The sequence below is a fragment of the Alligator sinensis genome, unplaced genomic scaffold, assembly GCF_000455745.1.
Source record: "Alligator sinensis unplaced genomic scaffold, ASM45574v1 scaffold939_1, whole genome shotgun sequence".
Classification (NCBI taxonomy): Eukaryota; Metazoa; Chordata; order Crocodylia; family Alligatoridae; genus Alligator; species Alligator sinensis.
This window is the reverse complement of record NW_005841995.1, coordinates 372215-391440: the sequence shown is the minus strand read 5'-3', so window position 1 is coordinate 391440 and position 19226 is coordinate 372215. Positions and strand designations below refer to the sequence as shown.

Here is a 19226-nt window from a genome sequence, read left to right as displayed (position 1 = left end):
ACTCTTTCCTGCCTATGCAGGGGGTCGGACTCGATGATCTATTGAGGTCCCTTCCAACCCTAGCATCTATGAATCTGGTGCAAATCTGGAGGCCCACACCTCCAAGAGGAGTCCAGCTCAGCCCCGCAGCACTCCCAGGGGTACAAGCCCCCAGATCTGTGCGCCAGATGACAGGAGGCTGCTGCTGCTGGCAAATTTTGCTTTCAAGACCTTGAGGTGCAGTTTCTGAGAAACCTCTGCACCTATCTCCTTGAAACTTGGCAGGTTTCATGCCTTCAGAAGAGACTACAGTCCCTGCAATTTGCATCCAAATCAGGGAACAAATGACAACGTTTGAGGCATTTTCATGATTCCCCATTATAGCCTATGGGTGAAACATTGAAACAGCAAAACAGACGTCAAAATGAAACTATGGTGTTTCGCACAGCCCTAATGACCACTTACGCTGTGGATTACTGCTTAATAATGTGTTATAGCTTTTTCCACAGAAACTTTGGAAACTGTCTGTTAAATAAAATTCATATGCTACATTGGTTTCATTCTTTTGTTGATTTTTTTTTTTTTTTTCCTCAGAGACAAGCCATAAATCTATAAGTCCACAATAATCTAATGTGTGATAGCACCACTTCTTCCATGCTAGCTTCTTTGTGGATATTCCTAGACTGCACTACAGGTGTGGTAGCTTACTCCAATTTCGCAGCATCTTGCTCTTTTCACCAGTGAACAGTGTAGTATCGTGGGTTACAGAGACTAGCTGAATTCAGATTCAATTCTATCTATTAAACATCTAAGTGTGACTGTACTGCCACCTTGCTCGAGTCCCTGAAAAGCATCAACTTCTCTAACTTTGTAATATGCTGTCACCTCAGTCTTTAAAGATAAATCACCAAAAATGGGGTACTGCTAGGTGACTGCAGTATAACTAAGTTTAAAATGTTTCTCATGCTATCTGTGTCCTTAGGAGGTCTTTGGAATATAGCTAAAGTTGTCTTTGCTAGAAAATAAGGCAATGTTGTTAATGATTCCACCTGTCATTTCTAGCATGTGTATAGATGCCCTGTGCTTGTAGTTCTGTTAATTAACAAGTGTCTAAATCATGATTATGGATTGTAATGCAGACAACCTTATAGAGAGCTAGGGGTTGCTGCTTACAGAAATGTCAAGTTGTCTGGACTAACATGGCACAATTTGAATATTGTACTAGCAGTTTAATGCTGTACGAAGTGCAACCAGGGATCACTCAGGAGGTTGTACCAGCTTTCAACTTTGAACCTGCTTGTAACTTTACGTAGTCCACTGATCATAATTCTGAGGATACTGTGCAACTTATAATTTTAGCGGAGTGTTTTTTGTGAGCAATCTTCGAGTTACTAATTTATGGTAGTTAAATAATTATTTTAAAGGCAGTATTTACTTAGGTTAGCATGGGGGGGGTGGAGATCTTTGGTCAGTTCAGTGTACTTCCATTCTGAGAAGGAGGATGTTGAATATGAGTAATGATACAACAGGCCCGTAATATGCAGAATAACCTTCTGATGACTCATCTCATACAATGCAGTATATTTGTCAAGGAGGCTGAATCATACACGGGGAGGGGAAGCCACTTTACAGGCAACCAGCTGGTACTCAGGTCAGCAAAAGACTATCTATTTTATCAGAAGGTTTATAGTGGCAATAATGGTAAAACAGAGCACTCTGGGTATAAAATGTAGAAGAAATGGCATCTCCCTGCAGGTATGTATATTCTCTTGCTGATACGATTTCGTTTTCATGCTTCCTTCTGCATCTCTCCCTTTAAATATGTATATAATTTGTAAGTAAATATTGTATGATTTAGTCTGTGGAGAGTGTTTTCCCATATGTTTCACATGTCAGTTTTGGTGAAGTAATATCAATCCTCTAATGTGCAACCTTTCATAAAGTGCTGAGAGGGAAGAAAATAGATGCTGCCTAGGAAACAACTTGTCCTGGTGGATGCTTCCCCTTTATGGCCAGCAGTTTTTGGGCGAGGGGAATTAGGAAGAGTCCGAGGGAGAACTGAATTGTGTATGATATAATGTTTGTATGGTTTAAGAATGTAATTTTTTTTTTATGCATAGGAGCATTTTTTTAAATGCATTTACCTAGCCAAAAAATTTAATGAAATGGTGATTATATCCTCATATACACCCTTCTTTTTGTGAACCAGATTGAACTTGTGCTATATTATTGAAATAGGCTTTTTTGTATCTGCAAAATATTTTTACAAGTCAGCTTGTAATATCGCAATGGGCTTCACATTGAAATGATGGATCCAGTCACCAAAATGGAGCTGAATGGAGGAGGGGGGTGGATTTTTTGCATGCTCTAAAATATTGTGTGAATTGCTGTTTTGTGGATTTCAAAACTCTGCATACCACTCCTTTTTCAGCCATCTAAATATTTTAACATATGGAATGTTGGAAGCAGGCATGGATTGCATAAATTTCCCTTTCCAGATTAACTAATAATACCTGGCTTGGGACCTGTAGCTTATATCCCTGAAACTAAATGTTGTAGGGAATAATGAGATATTTGATGTCTGGCTGGCCTGATGAATTTTTGTTCCCATTGCCTGTGGTAAAACTAGTATATATGATAACTGGTAAAACTGGGATTGAAGGGGTGTGGCACAGGTCTGGGAGGTTTTGCATCCGACTATTCTACTGCAGCGTGGTTGTAGGGGTAAGGAACTTTTGCATGTCTATGTCTCTGTTTTCCCAGTTGTTAAACTGGAATAACAGTTATCCCAGTACTTCCCTTAATGATGAGTTTAAAAAAAAAACAAAACCCTTTAAATTCTAGCTAGCATTAATTATGTTGCCAATAATTATTTGGTCAAACTGTGTTGGTTGCATCCTTTAGTCAGAGCAATACTCTGGAATGTTTATGACCAATAGGTACTCCAAAAAATCAGAATGAAATTTAGCTGTGCTTGCTTTAAAAAGGAAAGTGGGGTCCAAGATGCAGTTCTTTGAACAAATTTCCTGTTTACGGGTCTGGATGTACCAAACAAGCCCAGTTCATTTATCTTGTATATGACTTGAAATGCATGCCATCTGTCATGCAGTAACTTGCTAATTAAAACAAACCATAATAATAACGAGCAATAGAAAGTGGTAGGAGGGAGGTTGTTGAAATCTGTGAGGATTCTATATCCAAATCCATAGTGTTCTTAGATATTATTGGAGGCTTCAGTAGGCATTTTTGTTGTTGTTATGGAAGAATTAGAGAAGGTACAGAGAAGGGCAACAAGGGTGATTAGCAGCATGGAGGGGCTTCCATGTAAAGAGAGAGCCTATTCAATTTAGAAGAGAGACATTGGGGGGGCGGGGGGAGAGGACATGATAAGGATAGACAACATACTAAAAGGTGAAAAGAAAGTAAATGGGGATTTATTATTTACTCTCTCACACAATACAAGAACTAGGGGTCACAGAATGAAACAAGTAGGTAGTAAATTTAAAACTAACAAAAGGAAGTTCTTTCTCACGCAGTGTGTAATTAAAGCTTGGATCTCATTGCCACCAGATGTTGTGGAAGCTGACAGTTTAGCAATATTCAGAAAGGGACTGGACAGATTATTGGAGGAAAGAGGCATCAGTAGCTATTGAGTATGGGAGTTAGGGGTACAGCTTCTGACTTAGAACTTCCTAGACCTTGAATGCTGGAGGCTGCCAGTGAGAGAGGAACAGTCCGGGAGAGACCCTGGCTATACCCAGTTCACTCTCCCTTTCAGCATCCACCCTGTGGCACTGTGAGATGCAGGATACTGGGCAAGATGGACCTATGGTCTGAGCCAATAAAGGGCAATTCTGATGTTCTGTTTGCAATTACCATTGCATTATTAATGTCAAATAGGATAAAGCATTCAAAATTATTTACTTATAAGAAAACTGGTCTTTGCCACTGTTTGAGTATGTTTTCCAGAAAGTTTTATATAAAACTGGAAATGATTAACTAAATAATTGGACAGTTTAAATGATTTAAGAAGTTGGTAAATATATAGCACACCATGGTTACCACCTACCCTGAAAGAAGCTTAAGTGAGAATGGCTCAAAATTTGCTTTAAAACTGCTGCTTAAAATTAGAGGTGCACTGATACATCAGTGTGATATCGGATTGGCACCAATATAAAGAAAATTGATTGTATCAGAAATCGGCCTGATGTGGCCAATAATTGGGCCGATTAAATGCACGTGCACGTAGGCTGCTTGGAAAGCTATGTGCAGCTGGTAAGTCTGTTGTGGTGGATGAGGAGGGAAGGGGCATGGAGGTGCAGATCTTCCTGGCACGTGGGGGCTGCACTCAGAGCTGCGCTGAGAGGGAGGCTATGGGGGGGGGAGGACTGCAACCACCGCAAATTTCACTGTAGCCCCCCACACGCACACACCCTGGACAAGCTGCAGCTCTGTCCTGTGCCCTGCCCCACCTTGCCTGAGCAACGCCTGCCCCAGCCCCATTCCCTCCTTCACTGCAGGGCCTTGATCTGTGCCCCCACGCCCCTTCCCTTCCCCCTCCCCTTCTACCACAACTGACTTATCAGCTGCACGCAGCTGTACCGTAAATCGGATCAGTATTGGCTGATATGTCTCCTTAAAAATTGGCTATCGGTATTGGCCCCCAAAATCTCTATCAGTGCACCTGTACTTAAAATTGATATTAAAAAATTACAATATGTTAAATGACCTGTAATGAGTCTTAAAATGTTTGCATGTCTTAAGATCAACACTGAAGTAAACAATGAATATCGCCCATCTAGAAGGAGACCTAGCAAGATTGAGAATTTCAAATATCCGAGTCTAAACTGACAATATGGATGAGTAAAAATACTGCACTGAAAATGAGCTTCTTACAATGTTTAAAAATATTTCTCTGTCCATGTGTAATGCACCTCTCACTTAGCCATCTAGCCTAGGGGTGGGCAAATCCAGCCCACAGGCTGCATCTGGTCCACCAAGTGATATAATCTGGCTGGCGGCAGATCCCTTAGCCCCACTTGGCTCAGGCATAGGGGGTAGACCTGGCCATAGTGCGTAAGGCCAGTTCCACCAGGTGTGGAGGTGCTGCCTGGAGCAGCCGTCTCTATCCTCAAAGTGGCTTTTTGGCATGGTAGGAGCTGTAGTCCAGAGGGTGGGCAGCAGGATGGAGGTGGCAGTGTGGCCACACTTGGCTTCCTGGCAGCCCCTTCACCACCACCTGGGAGCAGGTGTGTGCCCTGCCACCACTGGACCCTGTTTGCCCCACACCACTGCCAAGTGTGCCAGATGGAGTTGGATGGGCAAGGTCTCCATGGAGACTAGCCTAAGACCCCCGTAGGCAGGGTATGCTTATCTTGGGATAGGGAAGTGGGACAGATGGGTGGTTATAGCAGGAAGCCTGAGCCTGGGACAGAGCCATGATCTGCTCCCTGTTCATCCCTCCGATGGGCGCTGGGACCCACCTACTCCATCCAGTGATCCAGCTGTGGGTGCGGGACAGATGAGCCAGATAAGGATAAATTGGCATTTCCCCAGGCCACCCCCTCCCTGGGCGATGTAAACTGCCATAGGGGGTTGAGGCAGGGTCAGCACCCCGCCACCTCCTCCCGCCCTTTGGCCCTCTTGAGCTCAGCAAAACTCCTTAAGTAGTCCTCCAGCCAAAATAATTGCCCACCCATTGTCTAGCTGCTGTCCCTTCTACTATTCTGAGTCCATTTATAGATTATGGACATGTCTTAAAGTCATCCAAGCACTGAATCAGTTCCTTTGCTGTTCAGTTTAGTCCATTTGCTCTCTCCGTTTCCTGGTACTGCAGCATTGAAGAGCAAATGGCAGGTATTCAGTCTTAAATCTGTCTTCTAGAAGATCCTAAATATTTCTTAACAACTCTCACTGTACAAATTCAACATTTTAATATGCACGACAGCAAATATTGCTATATAGCCAGCCCAAATTCAGTGAAGACATTACCGGGATTTTTCAATACCATGATCAGCAATTAAGTAGTTCATATCTGCAGTATTGTTTCAATCTGTCTACTTATGTAACAAAACTGGCTATATTTAGAAAGATATCTTCAGAACCAGAAGGTCTAGACGCTTTTTATGTAAAATTCTAGCCTTGTATAACAAAATCAGTTTCTCAGGAAGTCCTTGAAATCCTTAGAATCTGGATTTCTGAATTGATTTTTCTAATTGTCCCAGAAAGTGAATTTGCAGTTTTTTTGAAAGCCACAGCTCTTGACTTGTACGTTAAGGGGATTTGCCAGGGTAGTTACACTGTCATGAGCTGTACCAGCAAACTCTGCTAGTGAATAGACTGCTCAGACCAGCAGGAGTTGTTTACCTTGTATCTGTAGTTTAACTTTGAATGGAGTAAGCTCTGCTATCCAAAGGACTGACTACTTGGCCAGTAGGACTGCCTCTACGTAAGGGTTTCTGGCTGATGTGGCTATACTCAAAGGGAGTGTTACTTTTTTTTCTCCACACCACTACCCGATATAGCCATGCCAGCAGAATTTAAGCATAGGCCAAGCCTTAGGCTAAAATGTTCACAGTAGGAGAAACAGTGTACCTCAGGAACGTGAAAGCTGCTTCTTCAAAACAGAGGTTTAACTGGTACGCAGCCAACACTGGGTTTTGACTTGTATAGGAAGAACATGGCAGGTGGAAAAATCATGGGAAAAGCTATATTAAACTTCTCCCTATGAATAGTTGAGAATAGATTTCATCTCTGTGGTGGTGAATTTTGCTCTTCCAAGCAAATGGAAAAATAGTAATGCTGGTCATCCAGGCAAATGTGCTTTTACTAAAATACTGGAGTCAATCTGGTTCTCTCCTGTAACATTTACATCATCTTAGTGCACAGGATGAATGAAACAGAATTACCAAAGGACCTGAATGGAGCTTTACTGATTCGTCTCTTCATTGAGTCCAACCCTCTCTTTGTCGGTTCTCAATAAATGCTCTCCACCTTTAACCTCTGATACGATAACATTCTTCTGCTGAGTGCAATTTAGATGGTTGTTTTAAAGCCAGATGCCAGCTCTGTGAACTGCAGTCATTAAGGTAGTATACTGCCTTCTGAAATCCTGACTCCCCAGATATAGCTGTTTCATAACAGTTTGTGTTCTTGATAAGAGACATGAAGCAAGGAAGAGAACAGAGAAGCTTGTGCTCTAGAGAACTGAACTATTTGCAGGTGAACTGACTTTGCTTCACCATCTTAAACCCAAATGGATCAGTGTATCCATCTTAGCTATGTACCATCAAGGTAAACTGCATGAGGGCATCAGGTCTTCATTAGAGCTTTACAATGTTGTAACTACATCAATGCAAACATCTCCCAGCACAGACCATTCCTGAGCAGTCTTGCCAATTTGTCCTCTGTCCTCAATAACCTGAATTATTTCAGATACAGTACACTCTAAACATTTATTCCATCATTTCTGGCATAATTCTCAGAAGCAGTGCATTCTAGGGCATTTCACAAGTTCACTGGTGCAGTGTATGGAATTGGGAGGGCTAGTGGAGCCATTTCGATTAGTCTTTGTCAGCACAGTCACTAAAATACTTAAATTTCTCATCAAAGTAGTTAAAATCTTGAGGCAGAAGCAGTTCTCTCTTGGCTTTTGTGTATGTTATATGAAATGTTTTGAGGCTAAAAATTCTCCCCCCCTTTTTTTTTTTTCTTTAAAACTCCAGATTTCTGGTAAACCTGTAGGATTAGAAAATATTAATCAAGAGAAATTGACTAAAATTTATTGTTTTTCCCTGAAGCTATTTAAAACTTGTTTTGTAACTCAAATGTTTAACAAACATTAGGGGAAAAAAACCCTTTGTTTTAAAGGTTTAATTCCTTCCTTTTTCATTTAAGGGCTTATTTAAATACCTGTTTTAAGATGTGCATTTTCAATATCTTCTCACCCTGGTGAATGATTGCTTCTAGAGTCCTTGTTTGTTTGTTTTTTCCTTCAAAAACATTTTTCTCTCCTACTAAGATTTTTGTCAGCCTGTCTCTAGCTTATTTACAGCTTTGGAAGCAAAACAAGACCTATCTGTCATTAGCTGGAAGGGGTCTGGCCCAGCTTCTGAAGACCTGGCAAGTTTTTGTTGCATCTTTTACAGATGCAAGCAGGCAGTTCCAGGCTTGCTTCCTGCTACAAAGCAGAAAAATGAAATCCGAACCAAAAAGATAATTTTTCCAGGTCTGTTCCAGAATCATTAGAGCAGAGTGCAGCAGTGCTGCTTGGGTGACAGCTGTTCGTCCTCTTTCCAGCAGCTTGAAACTTTTTGCTCACCTCCACAGAGTGCAACATGATGGACAAGGTAAAATGCAGACCCTTTTGCAACAATCCAGTTTGCACCAGGGGCTATCTTGATTCAAGCAGCAGAAAAGCTCAGCATTTACTACTGCTGGTCACCCTCGCGTAACACAGCTTAGTGGGTAAGTGCTCAGACCCATGTACAAGTCCCCAGCCCCCTGCATCAGTCATTTTAAACAAAGAGACCCCTTCTGCCTTGTGCTGTCACAGGTCCTTTCTAGGAAATCCTTTCAGGGCAAGATTTATGTCTGCTACTTCGCCTTTGCAGAGTACTTGTCAGCAGTAGTTTGGAGATGTAGCCTTTCCTATCACCAGTCTTTCAAGCTATATCCCCAATTGTCTGGGGAGATGCATTAAATTTATGAGCCTGGAAACTGTTTTTCTCTCAGGGAGTCACAGACCTCTTTCATCCCTCCAATCCTTGATGTTTAGAAGGGTGGACAAGCATATTTATTCCCCCGTGGGTCTTCTTGACAGGCCAAGTCTCAAAGGATCAGTGGCAGGACCCTCTCTTTAGTCTGTGACAGTCCCTCTCAGTAAGACTGTGCCCAAATGCTGTAGACCACCCCAGTGACCCCAGTTGTTAATCACAACTACAGCTATGCTCAGTCATCTGAAAAGATACTGAGAAACATTAATGTTTGGAACCTTACTATTTGCAAACCCTATGCAATTCTTTTTTAGGGTAGAGATTTAAAAGTACATGAAGCATTGAAGCACATACATGCATACCAGGGCTCCAGTCATCTGGAGTCTGAGTTTCTTTGGGTATGTACAGAAGTTACGTTTTTGTACTATGAGGCCCCTAAAAGTTCTCTGTAGCCATAAAACAACAAAGCTGCAGAGCACTTTTAAAATGGCAGATCACATAAAAATGTATCCCTCATCTGATGTAGTATCAGACCAGGGGTGCTTTAAGGCAGACCTGGGGAGAGCAGTGGTCCAGTAGCTTCTTGGGAGGCTGCTGGAGTGTCCCTACCTGCTGGCCTGGGCCAATGCAGGCAGGCTTAGAGTCCCCCCCCCTACCCCCAACAGGCAAACGCTTGTTGGGTTCACCTGCACTGTAACTCATGGTGCTTTGTATAAAGCACCATAGTGGGAGTGCCTTCCTGACAGGCTGCTTAAAAGTCAGTATGCATCTTATGTAATCTCCAGACAAATGACTAGGAACAAGCATATGGTCAGGAGGAAGATGGAACGTGAGGCAGGAGAGAGACCCACAGTGAAAACCCAAAATAAGTCTCTATTGAGTTGCTTACAGAGGATTCTATGGGGAAAGCCAATGAAGTAGCAAGAACTCTTTCATTCAAGCTTTTCTGCATCTTCTGTTTGTTGTGAAAACCCACCCTGAGGAAAAAGACTATGAGCTAAACTCAAGTGTTTGGAACTTTGTTTGGAGTAAAGCAGCTCAGGAAGAAAGTATCATGCAAGTTGGGGAATCTATCTGTTGGCTTACAAATAAACGTACTGCAAATGCAACAAAATTCAGGTTAAAAACCCCCCAAAACTAATTAGAGCTGGGCATTGTCATGGAGCTGAATGAAAGTTTGGAGAGAGAATTGGTGTCAGAGCTTGAAGGAAAGTTTGGGGTAGAGTAAGTATGAAGAACCAGGGAGCTCTGTAGGGGGGGAAAAAGTTATTTGCTACAGAAGTTATAAGGTATTATTTAAGAAAATCTTTGTGTAAAATGTTGCTGGACATGTACTAGTGCAAAGGTTCCCAAACTCTTCCTTATTGCATGACCCCTTCCAGATTTACCAGTTGCCCACCTACCCTACCAGTATACATTTTATATTTTTAACCCCTTAAGTGCCAGTTATTATGAAAATTAGATCCGCCATTACACAGTTTCTCTCGAGTACCCCCCCAGAGATGTCTTGCATACCCCCAGGGGTACATGTACTACAGTTTGGAAACCTCTGTAGTAAAGCATTTTGTCAGTATCAGTGGACCAAATCACTTCGCTTGTTACTTGATTGAGTCATTTTTAAGGTCAGTTCGTACTCTTTTTCTGTTTGGTTTGGCTAAAAGAAAAATTACAATTCTAGTAGCACATCCTCTCTGCCTTTGTGTGGCACTTGCAAACCATATTGTTTTCAGACTTAAGATTTGGTTAGTCTGAAATATCACAAATGATGCTGTTAGGATAACATTTATAGAAAGAATATCTCAAATACATTCAGGATGTTGATGCAGACATGAGCACAAATAGAACTACAAACTTTCAAACTACTTGCTTTTCATATATATAGGCAGCCTCACTCTCACAAGCTATAATTGTGTTTTGAAATGTACCACACCTCCTTTTCTTTTTTTTTAACGTTTTCATATCTTGACCATTTTCATGTCATGTTTATACTAAAATGTAGTAGGTGTGCTTTTTTTGTTACTGCCTAATCAATAATATTATCAGCAGTCCCAAAGTGCTCAGTCTCTGAGTCTGATTTAAAGGGCTCTTTGTCCTTCCAAAGAAAATATTGGGTCTTTGCCCAAAGAATGAGAAATCTTGGGCAGGGGGGAGGGTTTAGGTTGGTTATACCTAGGCTGACCATAAAGAAAGCTGGGACAACCAATTTTTGAAGTGAATAAAAGTTGGATATAAACTGAAAGGGAGTAACATCCCCATAAAATGTATTCTTATCGTAAGTTTGGTCCGACACGCAGTCCAAACGGAAAAAACATTTGGTAGTGGACTTGGTTTGGTCCCTAAAAAGGGGTGATTATAAGAATGAATGGGGGCAAGGTATGAACTCCATGGTATCAAGGACCCATTGGTCTATTGTGATCGTAGGTCCAGGCATACTAGAAACAGGCCAAAGGGAAAGTGTGTACATGTGGGTTGTGGGGGGAGGGGGATGGTACCCCAGAGAGTAGAGTGCATCTGTCAACCATTCCAACCAACACTTGGCCTATTGCTTGGGAATGGTGAGTTGAAGCGGATGTTGCTGGAAGTGGGTTTTTTCTCTTGTGAAACCTTTGTTGCTTCCTCACAAGGTTCTGGGGGGCAGCACATAAAAGGTGAGCAGAAGATGTATTAATGGTGTGCTTTGTGAGTGGGATAGGATTGGTGTCTATGCTTTCTCTTTGAGGCAAGTGTATCAAACACCTTAGAAGTGGAGTGTGGCCTTGTCCTTTAAGGTGTGCAGTGCCTTGTCTGTGTTGGAGCTGAAAAGTTTTGCCTCCTTAAAGGGAAGGTTCTCCACTGCATTATGCAGTCATCCTAGGGAAATCAAAACCATGGAGCCAGGATGGCCATCTCAAAACAACCCCTGTTACCATTGAGAGATGAAGTGTCAGCTACACTTAGAGTGGCTTGTCAGGGACATTTTGGCTGCAAGTGGCCCCTCTGATTGCAGGAAGGTTTTCCCAAGAATCCAGAGGCATTATATCCATAAAGGACTTTAAGCATTTATAACTTTAAAGCAGGGGCAGGCAGTTATTTTGGGCAGAGGGCCACTTACTGAGTTTTGGCAAGCCATCAAGGGCCGCAGCAGCCAGGGGCAGTTAAATATTAATTTTCTAAATTTTGTAGGGGCCCCGCGGGCCGCATAGGATGGCCCTGGAGGGCCACATCTGGCCCGCAGGCCGCATTTTCCCACCCCTGCTTTAAAGTCTAACTGAGCCAACAGTGTCAAAGAGCCTATGTATACTGTAGGAGTACTGCTAGGGCAAAACATTCTCTGAGCTTGAGCTCACGTGCAGCCACATATAATGTGTTTATGGACAAAACACTCAGGAAAAAATATTTTGATCATGTAATCTGCTTTTTCTACCTGTGAGAAACCTACAAAAGAGGGAAGCGAGTAGAGAAAAAAGTTGCATCTCAAATCTTCAGTGTAGAGCAATGTACTGTGATTTCTGCGATGCTGATTTCTGGGAAGTCTTGTAAATCTTATGTAAAAAGGAGATGGGTGGAGGAGAAATAGAGAACATGGCTAGCTCTGGTATTCATGTTGAGGAACAGCAGTTATACAAATATAACTTGTAGGAAAGAATTGCCAGCTTGTAAAGGATACACTTGAAATAACTCTTCCAGAGGAAGCAGTTTAGACGTTAAAAGTCTAATGAATGATTAAAGGAAAGTAGTAAGTACATTTTAAACTTCAGCTAGACTTCTTAGCAATTACAAATGTAATCCTAGGATTTGTCTTTTAAAAGTGGTGGAGAGGAACAGGAATTGGAGGAAACGGTGCTTGTTTTGTTTGGTTTTTTTTAATATGACCCTTCTTTTTAAAAGGGCATTGACCCAAAAGTGGCTGTACCTTTAAAACGGTAATCCATTAGATTGGAAGAGTCCTTTCCACCCCTTGCTACGAGAGAACTTGTTTTAAGGACTCCTTCTGCTTGATATTCAGTTGCCTCTGAACTAAAACTAGCTCAGAGAGGCTATGCATTTAAATAACAAACCCCATTTCCAGGACAGTGGTAACATCATAGATATTAGAATTTTTAGTGGTTGGTGACAGCCAGCAGTGGAAGTAACATTGAAACAATGGGCAAATTCTGTTTGCTAAATGGAAGAAAGAGAAAGCTGCTAGGGGAGAAATTTTAGCAAACTTTCAAGGATAATATTTCAAAACGAGGCTTTATATTAAAGAGAAAAAGGTCTGAAGTGTGCCCTTTGTAGAGCTCTAAATAGGTCATGTGCCAGAGGTTGAGTTCGTGATTGCAAACAACTTGCATTCCTTCCATCTCACCCCAAATTTATCTCTCCCTTTTTATTTTTGCTTTTTTCCAAGTCACCAGCTGAGGAAGAAAATAATTCAGCAGGGTCATGAAATTCTAATCACTGTCAAATTGGGTAGGGTGTGGGAAAGAGAGGTAGAAATAGCAGATTAATCAAACTGTGAAGGGAAGCAGACCTTACAGACATAGAGCTGAGTGGCTTGGGGGAAAGGGAGGGAGGAAACTGGCTTCTCATAATAGGGACTAGTAGTTAGAAAAATACTCAAGCCTCTTATTTCCTGAGTCCCAAATCTGAAGGGGAAGATCTTTCACCCACCTGACAAAAGCAACATTAAACCCTCATTATTAATCTTGGATAGTGAATTACCACAAGATGCACTGTAGGCACTTTAGCAGGATTTAGGGTTTTTTTTTTTTTACTTACTTGGTTTTCATTATGGTATAGTTATTTTAACTGATACAGCTACAAGTAGGTGTTGTATAATAACCACCACATTCACACTTTAAGAAGAAATTCTGCAGTATCCTTGATAATTTAAAGTAAAATGTATTCTATATTGCAAGTACTCTCAGTACATCGTGTCTTTTCATAAATTTTTTTTTTTTTTTTTAAGAAAAAGTTGCAATATTGGTAATTTATTAGTAGTGATGATTTGCTTGTTACAGTGTTGTTCGTTTATCTCCTTTTTATTTCAAAAAAATCTTACTAGTGTTCAAAAGAAAAGTATACCCAGGAGCTGTCATTTTAAACAGGTTATATTTTCCTTCCAATAAAAACAGCATGTGGTTTTTCACAGTACCTTTTAGTCCTTATGGTTTTTGTTCTGGGTGGGGCTAACAACCTTGAAACAGTGATAGAAAGGCTTGGCATCCTGCCATACAGCTGGATAATCTGAAGAGAGATTTTCTTCTAGAGCTTTTAACACTGTTTAAGACATATCATCATGGTTAAAATAGCTAAATATTTCAATTAACTAACGACTTGTCCTTATGAATATATTTCACAGACTGGATAGCATATAGGCCATAAACCCAACAATTAGGTCATTCTTAAAGTTTTTAGAAGCCAATAAAATAGGAGGAATTAAAGCCACTTCTGGTTCCTTAGTGGTTTACTTTACTATGAAAGACTTGCATTTACCTAATCTTAATGGTAATCAATATGCCATTAACTGAAGTTAATCAAATATTTTTACATGCTTGATTTATATTTCTCTAAAAGCAAATGCAGCACAATAATAGTAAAAGGCTGTTGTGTAGAAGATCTCATTTTTCTTCTATAGATTAAAATTTCTTGATACTCTGAACTTATGCTCATGCATGCTTTGTTTAACAATGGAGAATTTAACTGGTTGCAGCTAGTCAACATGTGATACATTCATACAAAATTATATTAAGAAGAAAATAATCACTTTGCAGGCTAATGAGGTGTGAGGTTCTTTTATGGATGTCACTGTAGTATTTTAGCATTCCACACTTGCTTATTGACAGCGTCGCGGGATATAAAAGCATTGCTTATTTTAGTCTTGGAGGTAGAAACTTTCAGCAAACTGCAATTTAGATTTTATTTTATGACCAGAATTGGGAACCTGAACCTTAGTCATCTTAACTCCCACCCTAGTGACTTGGCCACAAAGCCAAAGAATAATTGATCATCCCAGATCCCATAGAATAGTCTGTATGTTTGGAAATAGTGAGCATACCGTGTCTTAAACCTGGGAGGAGACCCTGTTTACTCTAAGGAGTGTACAGTGTAAACCCGACCTCCTACCACTGCCCCCAGCAGGAGTGCAACTCACTGTATTAGAGAATCAATTCAGTAAGCTTCCCACCTTGCAAAAAAAGGAAGCTTTGGCAGAGGGGGCAGTAGATGTAATTTCATAAAAAACATAACCCTCTGAAGTTTAGGCTCTTATGGTTCTCTGTGTGTAGAGCTCTACAATTCTCTGAAATAGCATGGAGGCGAATGCAATGGTGTGTGGGGAGTTTACTTTTGAAATTGATCTTTTATTTTGTTTTGGTTCCTCAAGGCCAGATTTTATCAATCTGGACCTCAGAGGTCTGCAAACAATCCATATTAGCTTCTGTAACTAGGGTCTAGTCACTTGCAACACGTTAAGCAAATATACCTGTTCACCTTATTTGCAGGCAGAGAGAAATTCATTGAATTAAATCTTACTGTTGTGGTTCTCCTTCTTCAGACTGTTTCTGTCTTCCTCATCCTACAGTTTGGTGTAGTTTAATTGGCATCCTTATTCCTGTGCCAGATGTGTGATTTTTCTCATAGTGATGTTTTTGTGCTTCATTTCATCTCCAAGTATCAGGCCTGATTAAACCTATCAGAGCTCTGGTTGGCTTATAATTGGACTTGGATCAGGCTTGTAGAGCATTCCTAGTTGATGCCAGGAACTGTCCAACCCTACTCGCTTCCAAAAATGTGGCTCAAAACAAGAACTTTCGGTTCTAGTTAGCAAAGTGTCCCTCTTTTCCCAGGGTGGATGTTGAATTGAAACATCCAGTAAAACAGCTGTTAAACAGTTGGCTATAATTGAAGGCCTGGTAGTAAAGGTTATAAGAGACATAGGTTAAAATATCAGCTTAGATATGATAATGAAAGCTGTTTGACTTGCTTTAGGAGTGGAAAGTAAATACAATGGGTAGCGAGGGCTCAAACCTGGAGGTACATCCTCTTTAACCAAGAAAAAAAGATGTGAAGCCTGTCAATGATGATGGGGCAGAAAGACTTATCTGAGAAAATGGAACATTTGGGCATTAGACAACAAAAAGTTTAAATCTTGAAGGAATCTGATGGAAGACCTGAGCTGTTGTGAATTAGCTTTCACTTACTCTGGGACATTTACTGCAGGGCAGGTGATATGTAGAAATCCTCTACCCTTTTTACCTCGTGGTAACTTGTGTTCCTCATTCCCCTAGGTAGCTCTGTTTGTGGAAAGCAAATAAAGCAAAGCAGCTCCTAACAACATTGAAATACGTTAGAAGACTTTTTACAGGACCAATGGAAAAGTAATGGTGACATTTTAGGGGAGCTCAAACCCTGCTTCTGCAAATGTGCATTAAAAGGAAATGCAAGCCATGCTAAAAGGTTAAATAGTACTTCTGAAGCTGTTCTGTATGCATCTTCAGGAAAGGAACCTGAACACCCATAAGTTGAAAACGGATCCAAGTAGGAATTGATCTGGGGAGGTTTCATCAGAACAGTGCCACTACACAATAGACAATGTGACCGCTAACTCATACTGCTGGAAGTAGTGTCTCAGGTGTTAGAATTCTCTTTGTCAGTCTTGATAAAATTTTCATTTCTGGGGATCTCCCAAGTCCGAGTGGGTATTTAAATCTCCCTGCGGAAAAAAAGTTCTTACCTGGAATCTACAGGGCAAGTACAGAGCATCTGTCCAGTCCTTTATCATAATTATAGCCTCAGTGCTCAGGCTTCTACATGAGCCATATTCTGGGTTCTGCCAGATAAACTTTCCCATCTGCCTTTAGCAGTTGCACAGATATCTGATATGTTTATTGCTTTTGAGGTCCCTCCTCCCCAGATCCAGGGGATGCAAGGGAAAAATAATCTCTGTTTTTCTACCAGGTTTTCCTGTTCCCTACTAATCCTTTGGTTGAAGCATAGAACAAGCATGACTTCAGGGGGGCATCTTAAAAAAATACCCTCACTATCATTTGTTATCTTTTGCTATTAGCATACCAAAATGGTGCTGAGTGAGCCAAGAGGCTGCCTTTTAGTTAATGGTTTTTATGTTGCACAAATCGCCACACTCTTTGTAGTATTTACAGGAAATCTTTACTGCACCAGAGTTTCTTCCGTTGGGTTGCTGAAATGGAGAGACTTTTATTTGGGAGGAAGCAGGGAGTGAAAAGATTTAAAATCTCAAACCCTATTTATTTCCTGCATTTCCGTTATTTCTCCATATTCAGACAAACCGTGTTGGTTGGGTCTGTAAAATTCCACTGGGTGCAAAGAACCATGAAGGAGTGTTTGGTTTCTAGAGGATAGTAATTTGGGATTACCTACAAGATTTATTTTTAAATGCTTTTTGGAAGTTATTTAAAGGGGGAAAATAAGCTCTTCCAGGGAAAGGAAAACATGAAATAAACAGGATGTTGTTTTTAACAAACATTTGGTGAGCTGTGTAACTAAGCAAAGCAAACAGGCTGGTTGATTTACTGGACATTAAAATATGGGTACCTTAGAGAACTGCAACTTGTACATTCACTAGCAATGCTTTACAGTGAAGTACAAAATATGCATGGTACCACTTCAAAAATAAGAGAGCACTTTATCAAACACGGAGTAGAGAATGCTTCTGCTGCTTCTCTGGACATCGGGTGGGAAAGGACTGTTCTTGTCAGATGTATCCTCTGGCATCTAAACCAATGATGGTGGATGCTAGGGCGAGGTAATGAACAGGGTATGCTGCATTCATTCAAGCCTGGGTATGGTTTATAAGCTGTGCTTGGTGTATGGGTTCATCTACTTGCATCACTCTAGATCAGTGGGGAGTTGCCCTTTTTGGCAGGAGTGCCACAAGGTAATCCCTGCACCCTCTGCAAATCCAATCCCTTTCCCCTGCCTGAGGTGCTGCTCTGTCTTTTTTTCTCCCTGCTCTATCTGACTTGGTGCTTCCTGTTCCCTCCCTGATCTGCCACATACAGAAGATGCCTATTCCACTTGTGGCATACATACCAGTGGTTAGCCACCTCTGCTCTAGATATATCTGTTCAATGTTCTCCCTCTAAAACATCCACTTCTGCCACTGTTCAAACCTAGCAGACCAAGTATGGCACTGCTTATGTTCTTGAGCTCTTGGAAACGCTGTCAAACTGTTCAGATGCTGAGAGCCTCTTTTAAAATAAATAAATAAAAAAATAAAATAAAACGTGCCTTATGCCTGAATAATGATATTTCTTTTAAAAGATCCTCTAGGAATGCCACATGGGTTTAGCTGCCATGTTAAGGAGCACGGCTTTTGGAGGCTGAATAAATGATCAGTTGCAGTTTGGACCTGTGATCTGATTGTCCTCTTCGTTTTTTTTTTAACATTCATGCGGAGGAGGCTTGTTTCACTTTTCTTCCCTGCTATGTTCCCAATCACCACCCGCTGCTCTTCCCCTCCCCCCCCCCTTTCAAAGAGTGCACAAGTTGCATCATAAATGTAAAGGTCATTGCAATGGGTGGTGCTGCCTTTTAACTGATTAGAAGCCTCTGTGGTATTACAGCTGGTGTCTTAATAGCTTTTAATGTGCATATGTTGGCTTGGGACTACTAGGTGGTTCCTGTGCCAATCAGTTTAAGTTCTGTAAAGTTGGAGCTGTAATGGTTGGCAGGCAGGGCTTGGAAAAGTCAGGAACTAATCAAAAAAGGAAAATGGCAGCTTGAACCCATTGTAAATCCAGCACTACTTCATTGGTCTCCACCAACCAAGGAGGGCCATCAAGCCACCTAATGATTTGTTCCAAAGTTCCTGTTTTCCACACCATTTACTGTGAAGTAAATGGAAGCATACGATAACAGTCTACTTGTCTACATGTTTTGTCCTTGGATTGTAAGCTCCCTAAAGTAAGGGTTGTCCCTTTTTGGGATGCATTTACTAAGGTACTGGCACCCCCCAACCAGTAATAACAATAATGTATCAACTCCACTTTTAAGGACTACAGTTTATTTGCCTTCATAGGAAATGCAGACAGATGTAAATATTGAACTTGCACACTAAATTATGTTCTTCTGTTGCTTTCAGTAACGTGGTGAGACAAGTCTGGCAATGTTAAGAGTCTTCAGATTTCCTTGACTGCATTCATTCAAGTCTGGATATGAGATATAAGATGTGCTTAGTGTATAGGTTCATCTAATCAAGCATCCAAACTGATTCTTAGATCACTCTGCTTCCAGTCTTCTTGATATTGAGGTCAATATGGGACGCTGTGCAAGATCTTATGTACCGCATCATGGTGCCACAGAGCACTTACATTCTCCTAAGGAGTCCTGTTGTATGGCTTGTTCCTCATCTCAAAGGACCATGTTCCTGTGAGATATTGTAAGGTTGGTTTGTTGTTCCTTGAGAGGAGCATGTTATATGTCTTGCAGATGACTTTCCAAATAGAAATTTAAAATGTTGAATTTGATTGTAAAACGCCCTGATGATTTTAGATTCTGGCAACCTGAGAGGTCACCCCTAACTTCCCCCCC

General features: G+C 41.0%; 1 protein-coding gene across 2 annotated transcripts in view; it reads left to right on the top strand.

Moving 5' to 3' along the window:
- Positions 1-19226, top strand: part of SPRED2 (sprouty related EVH1 domain containing 2) — a 79055-nt gene that overhangs the window by 10046 nt on the left and 49783 nt on the right. The gene's annotated exons all lie outside the window — the stretch shown is intronic.